The sequence below is a fragment of the Vespula vulgaris genome, chromosome 1 (assembly GCF_905475345.1).
Source record: "Vespula vulgaris chromosome 1, iyVesVulg1.1, whole genome shotgun sequence".
Taxonomy (NCBI): domain Eukaryota; kingdom Metazoa; phylum Arthropoda; class Insecta; order Hymenoptera; family Vespidae; genus Vespula; species Vespula vulgaris.
The window spans coordinates 12,384,800-12,393,399 of record NC_066586.1 but is presented as its reverse complement, the minus strand read 5'-3'; the positions used below and the strand labels follow the sequence as shown (position 1 = coordinate 12,393,399).

The following is an 8,600-nucleotide window of genomic DNA, read 5'->3' as shown; positions in this document are numbered from 1 at the left end:
GACGTGACGTAGACGTTGATTTCTTTCTTCTTCTAACTCTTCTTTCTTTCTTTCTTTCTTTTTTTCTTTCCTTTTACCTGTTCCTTTCTTTTTTCTTTTTTTTTTTCTTTTTGACAGGAGAAGAAACAAGAAGGATTTATGTTTACGAGAGCGTGGAAGTTAATTACGGAGAATAATTACTGAATCGTTTGTAGATGGGATAAAGTCTGAGAGAAAAAGAGAGATGCAATTAATAGATCGAGGTAAAGAGAGTAGAATCGTCATGAGATCTTATCACTTTCGATTTTCGAGTAAATTAAGATCACAGATAAAAGGAGTGCGTGCAGCTGTTCTGCAGCAGTTCTTGAATAATTGCAGAAGTTGAAAAGAAAAATCGCGATCGGAATCGGACAAACTTGCTCGCCTAACAAGGGAGGTAATGGAATGTAATTAGCATCGTACAAAGTTCACTTCGAACGGCTGGCCGACGATCGTTCTATTCGCGGTTTATTTCTTCTCATTCGTCATTTCTTCGCTCGACTTGTTGTCGAATTCTCTCTCGAGTTTCTTTCTTTAACTTGAAAGCTTCATTCGACAACTAGAACTTTCAAATTCAATTATAGATCGGCATTTATTAATTTCGAGAATTTATTAGAAATTTTTTATTTCATCGAGTTCTTTCTCTTTTTCTTGGAAATATAAGAATTTTCGATCTTACAGATTGTTTCTTCAAAAGAATTTCATTTTATTTTTAGTATGACGAAATTCTTTATTTAATGATCGAACGACCACTCGTTATTTAAAATGACATAATATTCGTAAATCGGAAGTACGAAACTTTCCAAGGGATTCCCTCGTTTCTCGTTATGGTTTTTCATTTGACGGGCTTCGCTTTTCCACGAATCGAATTCACCATCGAGTCCGCGAGTCATGAGAGTTTGCGGCTCGATTCTCGTTGCTGCAACGAGCACGCGTACTATTTTCGTACGCACTCTAAACGAGGGAGAGAGCGAGAGAGAGAGAGAGAGAGAGAGAGAGAGAGAGAGAGAGAGAGAGACGAAGAGAGAAACGACGAAGAGATGTACGCGTACACGAAGAAAAAGAAAGAAAAAGAAAGAAGTAGTGGAGAAGAGAGAGAGAGAGAGAGAGGGCAGGTTATCGTTCCCATGAAAGCTCCACTCTTTGATTTACTCTCCCTGTCCAAACGAATCAGCTGATGCGATGAATCACGGTGAATAGCAGAGCGAATTAACACGTACGCTAGTTGTGTATTGACTCGATTCACTGTCGAGAAAAGCTTGCAAGCAGAGTGTGGGTTTTTAAAAAAAGATCCTCTCTCCTTTCTATCTCTTTTTTTTTGTTTGTCTTGTTTTTTTCTGTTTTTTTTTTACCTCTTTTCTTTACAATACTCCTTATCGAGGTTTTCGAGATTTTCAAGAACGAAGAGAAAAAACAACGAGCAGCTTGGACGTGTCTTGAATTAATTTAGAAAAGAGTTTACTTGACTGCATTCTTGAATCGGATTACACGAAAATTCATTCCAGAGAGAGAGAGAGAGAGAGAGAGAGAGAGAGAGAGAGAGAGAGAGAGAGAGAGAGAGAGAGAGAGAGAGAGAGAAATAGAAAGCGAGAAAGAAAGAGAGAGGGAGAGATAGAGCGAGAAAAAAAGAGAAAGGGAGAGAGATCGCAGATTGAATAAAAAAATTGCGAAAAAATTCTTTCCCCTGTTATTTCTCAACTTAAGTCGAATCTTTATTCAAAGGATCAATTTAATTTCGATGAGAAACAAAAAGTCGATCGAAGAATTACGCTCTTCCCGTATTTTAATTATCTTAATTATTATGAAAGAATCGTTAAGGTCATGGTTTTGAAAGCCATAGAAAGTCTCGAAGGTACGTGGCTCAGCTGGCTCGACGATTGTTAACCGATCGTTCGCCTTCCTCTATTAATGGAACTTCCGATCAGCGTCCCAGCAGACCGGACTAATTCGCGTTGATCCCGACTCCGCACCTGCAACACCGAATTTCCGGTGCAGCACGTGCCCTCGGCACGGCCTCTACTAGGCCGTACTACCAAGCACACTTCACGCCCATGCCTCGCCCTCGCGAGATCGAGATACGTGCCACATGGATCGTTAACTTTCACGTCGGCCGCGTAAATTAAAGTAAATTTCTGATTTATGCAGACTGATCGCGATTCCACGTCCATCTGTGTACCTAAGTACGTAGGTATATGGACAACCATGAAGCTAGACTAGAAAAGAAAACTGACTCGGTCTTAATCTCGTTGTTCATTTTCTTTCTTCTTTGAAGGTTCAAAACGTTAGAAAAATTCGTATAAAGTAACCTGCTTTTTTTGATCTTTATTCATTCATTTATTTATATGTTTATTTATTTATTTACTGAAAAATGTCAAACTTTCACGTTTTCTTATAGTTACTTCGAAAAACGTCAAAATTATTGTTTAGTAAACATTTCTTTTATAAATTTCATCCTGTTTTCTTAATGTTTATTACAATATTTTTCTATTACTTAAATATGATAAATATTCTAAATTTTTTCTCAAGTATATCTATATGAGGTAAACCTTAATATATTGGAATAATTGTTGATGGTTTTAACCTTAATTCTATATAATCTGTATTTTTTATTTAAAACCAATATCGTATTTCGAAATTTTATAAATCATGTTAAGTCGGACCGATTGGAAATGCAAATTCTCGTGCGAAACGTAGATTAATAATAATATCATCGACCCGTTTAAAATACGGTAAAACACAATACGATAACGAACGTGTTACTTAAGCTCTTTACAATGTATATTATTTTCTTAAGAATTTCGCGGTTCACGGAAAGTTAACTCAATGAGAAAAGGTGTAAACAGTTTTAATGAATAGCTGTTCAATGATTTACTTGGAAATTCTATATCTATTAAATTCTATTAAACGAGATTATAAAACCGGAAATAAAAAAATAATATGATCCTTTTATTTATTCGGCGTTATTTTTACTATAGAAACATTTTCTTCTTCTCTTTCCTTTCTTTTTTCATAAAAAGGTCGAAACACAATGACGCAATGTTTAATAACGAAAATCAGGGAACGATAAATTTTTCTTTTTCTTTTTCTTTTACTCCATTATGACGTCGATGATTTTTCAGTGCGCGAGTATATTGGCACATATTTTTAAACGCATTGTTCGACACTTACGTAATAAAAAGCATCACGCTTATGGCACCGTCCGTCGTGGCACGATTTAGATGTCTATATATGCTCGATTAAACGTCGTCTCGACCTTCTTACTATTCGCCCACCTTACTTTCGTATCGTTCGTTTTTAAATGCGTCGTCAACGACGAATTTACAAAATTAATTTTCATATCATCGATCGACATCAATCGGCCATCTTTTTCGCATCGTCTTTTTTTAACAAGGTACTTGAACATGACAAGAAAAACGATTCCGTGCGAGTATGATAGATGCTTGAAAAGGTAAGCAGGAAGTAAAACTGCGACGTGAACGTGTCAATCCTTCAAAACATCTTTCAGTTCGACCACCTTTCTTCTTCTCCTTCTTTTTCTTCTTCTTCTATTGTTATTAGTCCAAGGATATTATACAAAAATGATAAAAAGATAAAAATATCGAATAGTAAATATGCATCGAACTCGAGATCTGATCTATTTTTCTGTTTTTAAATATTTCCGAGTTCTTTAATTCAGTTTTAATTGTATAAAAAATTTATCTACGATTTTGTTCTCGTTTATTTACAAATTGAATTTTTATAACATAAAGTATATCGTTTCGTATAGCTATTGAATATATAACATGTTTAATGCATTAAATTTGTAAAACAAATCAATTCTATTTTCGTTTTATGTTTACCCAGCTGCTATTTTTTCAAGGAGAGATTATCTATTTTTTTTTCTTTTGTCAGCATTTAAATCTTATTTTAATTGAATAAGGAAATTATCTATTTTTGTTCTAATTAATTAAAAAATGTAATATTATCGTTTCGTGTAGCTATCATTAAATATATGATACTTTTACTGCAATAAATTTGAAAAACATATCAATTCTATTTTTGTTTTATGTTTATCCAGGTGCTACTTTTTCAAGAAAAGATTATCTATTTCTCTGTTCTTGTCGATTTTTAAATTCCTTTTCAATCGCTTACTACATAAAAATAATTATCTAATTTTCTATTTTTGTCAATTTCCAAATTTAATTTTTATTATATAAGATATATCGATTCGTAGTTATTAAATAAACAATATTTTTCTTGCAATATTATTGGAGAAACAAAAATCAATTTTATATTTTTTTTTCTCTTTCTATTTTTATCCACGGTGCATTTTCTCGATGTAGAAAAAATGTCGAAAGACCGAAAGGCGCCGGTTTGGAATGTAAAATCCGTGGAAAGAAAAGAAGAAAAGAAATTAAAAGAAAAAAAAGGTTAAAGAAAAGTGAATTCGAAAGCAAAGATTTAAATCGATTAGGTTCGAAAGCTATGCGTTTGAAGAAGAGTGGAACGATTTCGCGTCGTGTCGTACGAAACACGAAAGACGCACTCCTCGCGTCTGCTCAGATTCGGCTGTCAGGTTCGATCTATTAATATACGCGGTGAGCTGCCTGCCTAATTCCTAATGGAATATTCGTACAGATTCCTCAACATGGGCAACCCTAAAAATATTCGTCCCTCTGGAACGCTAAGCGTGGAACGTAAACGAAGCTCTCTCTTTTTTCCATATTTTTTTTCTCTCCCTCTTATTTTTTATTTATTACTACAGTAATTTATTATTATCCATTTTTTTTCTACTACATCTTCAAATCATATAATACTTTGTATTTTTTAATATAAACAGTAATTACTCAATTAGAACGTTGAAAGATAAAATAAATAATTATACACACATACACATGTATACATATACATATATATATATATATAAATTCAGATGTCTCTATTTATCATTATTTCGTGATAGGTTTATTTGTAAATTACTTTGCAAATATAAATTCACCATCAATATTTTCATGTATTTTATCGAAGAGAAAATACGCGAATCAGACATTTTTCTTAGATGTCGTTAAATCATCTTCTGACAATGAGTTAATTCTTCAACAAGATAGAACGAACTTTTCCGAAACTCGTACGATTGGCAGACGTTCAACGATCTTAAGAGTACTCGTGAAAAATCTTTAACTCTAGAAAATCATCAAGGGGCGAACTTTGATCCGTCCTGAGCGTCGTCCTTCGTGGAATTCGTTCTACCTCGAAAACGGCTAACAAATTATTATTTTAAGCACTGACTAACGATTTGTTTTCATTCGTGCGTCTCCTCGGAACGCGAGGGAATCGTTCTTCGCATCGACGATCATTAAGTCGAGCTTACGAGCTTGAAAATAAAACTTTAAGCGCTCGTGTAATAATCAAAAAATTTATTTTAAAATAAATTTTTACATATTTGTAAATCGTCAAATTTGCCATATTCGTGCGATCTTACGCACGCACGCGTATACAAATAACAAGTTGTCAATTCATTACTCTTAAAAGAATGTTATACTTTCGTAAAATAATTCGTGATTATTTCAAACCGTTAATTTAATAATAATTAACCGTTCATTATTAATTCAATAAATAATTAATTCCAACTGTTTATCATTTGCTAATAAATAGATAGGGATCGAAATCGTATTTACATAGATTTCGACGCGAAAAATCGGTATCTACCTTAAACGATTGGTGATCATCATCATCAGGCTCGATCGGAAGCTACGACGCATCTCTTGCTGTTTACCATTTGCCCTCTAAATATTCAAGATAATAATAACCACGAAGTGTTAGCCCGTATAACATCCTATAGACACTGTACTCACTACATCGTACGATAATAACACATCACGACTATTTGTTATCGTCCCTTGTATACGATCCCCTTGAATCCATTTTACTTTTGACGTCACGAACTGGCGGATGGAACGATCGAACTCGTGATCGATAGAGTCGATAGATCCAGATTACCAATAAGAGACTCTAAATAAATTATCTAAACTAAGTCTTGAGAATACGTCTTGTGCGTTTCTGGCAAACTTTCCAACTTTCGATCCAATTTAGAAAATAATTCTTTCTTACCTTTAGTATCCACCTGTCAGCGAGTCGATCATTCTCTCTCTCTCTCTCTCTCTCTCTCTCTCTCTGTCTCTTCTCTTCTTTTTTATTAAAACAATTTTTCTTTTACTTCTTTTCTATGCACACATTATTTTCCACCTTAGTACGAATTAATTATCAATCTCTGCTCCCTCGCAGGTATAAAGATAAAATTACTTCGAGTAAACCGTGCGCGGTCTAACGTCAAAATCGTTTTTCTTCGATTCGCTCTCGTCTTCATCAGGGTCGTCGTAGACGACGAAGGAAACGGCACTGCACGCAAGCACGGCACAACACTTCACGGAATACTGACAGTCGGGCCAGAAGAAGAAGAAGAGGAAGACTCGAGCGTGGCCATGTGACCGTCGTCGTGTTCGTGCTCTCCTTCTCTTATTCTTCTCTCTTTCTCTCTTTTTCTTTTACTCTCTCTCTCTCCCTTTCTCTCTCTCTTTCTCTTTCTCTGTTTTTATCTCTCTCTCACTTCACTGCCACCACCCACGCATCTGGCAGCGTACGAAGAAACGCCCATCTAAGCCACTATACGCACGGCAACGTTATTTCGAGATAAATAAGGATGGAACGAGACGGTACCGAGACCGTTTGGCTCTACGAAAAAGAGGGAGAGAGAAAGAGAGATATACATAGATAGAGAAAGAGAGAAAGAGAGAGAGGGAGGGAGAAAGAGGGAGAGAGAGAGAGAGAGAGAGAAAATGAATAACTTAAGAAACACGGGGTACGCATCGAGATGTAAAGTTTCGACGATTAAAAGGAAAAGAAAGGAAAAAGGGTTAAAGCTTCTATAAAAGGATAAACTTGATGCTTCGTATGATTACGAAACAAATAAGACACAAGTCTTATAATCAAGGTCAAGTTTTTCTTCTTACAGTTTCTGTTATCTTCTATTTATCTTCCGATGGGAAACAGACTAATCTCGATATTTACACTTTGCGACGTTTCAAAAATCATGTATAAATTTTCTTATTGATTCGATACATTTTTTATATAAAAGATTACATTATAAAATCCTTTTATGTCCACAGGTATCTAAAGGGAAATCGAAGTGATCTAAAGAAATCTGGATATTGAAATTATTGATTTTCTTGCTTTATCAAAGAGATTGAATGAACTTTTGACTTTAGCTCGAGTAAGGAAAGGTGAAAGGTCGGTATACATTAAATGAGAAATCCATTATTTAGGTCTCTGTTTTCATCGAGCGCGTATAAAATTTCGTGATTGATTTTCTTTCTTGATTGATAAAAAAAAAAAAAAAATGCGTAAATAGATAAATAAAAAGTAAAAATAAAAATAAACAATTCATCGATTGAATCAACTCTAAAGATTTATAATTATATAAAATAAAACGTTCCACGTAAGCATAGTACGTTTCGAGTTAAGGAAGAGTAATAACAGCGCACATATGCGTGTACTACTTAATGATTAAAAAAAATAAAAAAAAAATGAAAGAGAAAAGAAAGAAAGAAACGAAGGCAAGGAAGACAGCGCTTTCTGAAAGTAAGTCTATCGAAAATTTCTGTTGAGGTAAGGTTAGTGACGCGCGCGTGCACGCTTGCGTGTCTGTTACGCATGTGCGTAAGGAAACGAAGCGCAGCGATGTATTTCCTTCTTAAACCAGCACGCTCCTTTCCTCCGCGAGAAAAGGGTTCGACCCTTCTGACACCATGTTCCCTTATTTATTCTTTTATCGCTCCTTCTGGTCTTAGAACGGTAACCTTCCTTCTGTCAGAATTTGTCTTCGATGTTGTATGTATCATCGAAAAGAAAATTTTCAAAGAAAATTAGTTTCGCAACTACGTAAACTTAGAGTTAATCTTGTTTAACAGAATCGAATCTTGGGTTAGTACTTCATACTTTGAAGAACGTTCCAACATCACTTCTCGGAAGTTTGATTGAGATGAAGTACGAAGTGACCTTTCAATGATACAATTTCATAAAGTTATCTGATATTTCTCCTACTAGAAAAGGTACTTCCTTTAAATTATATCATTTTCTTTTACGGACGAGTCGACTTATGGGTTAAAATTTTCATTCAAATGGAATTTCATGAAAATCAAGAAGTTTTAAATAGAATAATTAATACGTTAATGAACGAGAAGGTCCTTGCAAGGACAGAAAAGGTAGTGCAAATTTTTTTTCTTTTCTCTTTTTTCTTTTGTTGGTTTTTTATCACGAGTAAAAAAGAAAAGAGTTTATAATTAGTATGTTCTATAAGAGGAAGAATTGAAAGGGTTGAGAAGAAAACAATTTTTTCGTCGAGGAAAATTACATTTTTGAGAGTTGCGATAGGACGAATGTTGCGAGGTAGTGGATGCACAGAATTCTACGTATACTTAAATGTGTGAAACACGTGTAGAACAGCTGTCTTTCTCTGTCTTCTTTCTTTCTAAATTGACAAATCGTAACGTAGTGGACGATGCTCGCTCGAACTGCCGACCACATTTTATAATGGTCGTATCCTC

The 8,600-nt window shown here is 34.6% G+C and overlaps 1 protein-coding gene across 3 annotated transcripts in view; it reads right to left on the bottom strand.

The window, feature by feature from the left end:
• The window catches only part of LOC127068213 (phosphoinositide 3-kinase adapter protein 1), a 40,043-nt gene extending 33,457 nt beyond the window's left edge, over positions 1-6,586 (bottom strand). The window contains exon 1 of one of the 3 annotated variants that reach the window (XM_051004047.1): positions 6,109-6,586. The gene's annotated coding sequence lies outside the window, so the exon portion shown is untranslated. Of the gene's footprint in view, positions 1-5,706; positions 6,068-6,108 lie in introns of those variants that run through there. The other 2 variants (XM_051004064.1, XM_051004054.1) reach the window with 2 other exon arrangements.
• Between the last annotated feature and the right edge of the window lie 2,014 nt (positions 6,587-8,600).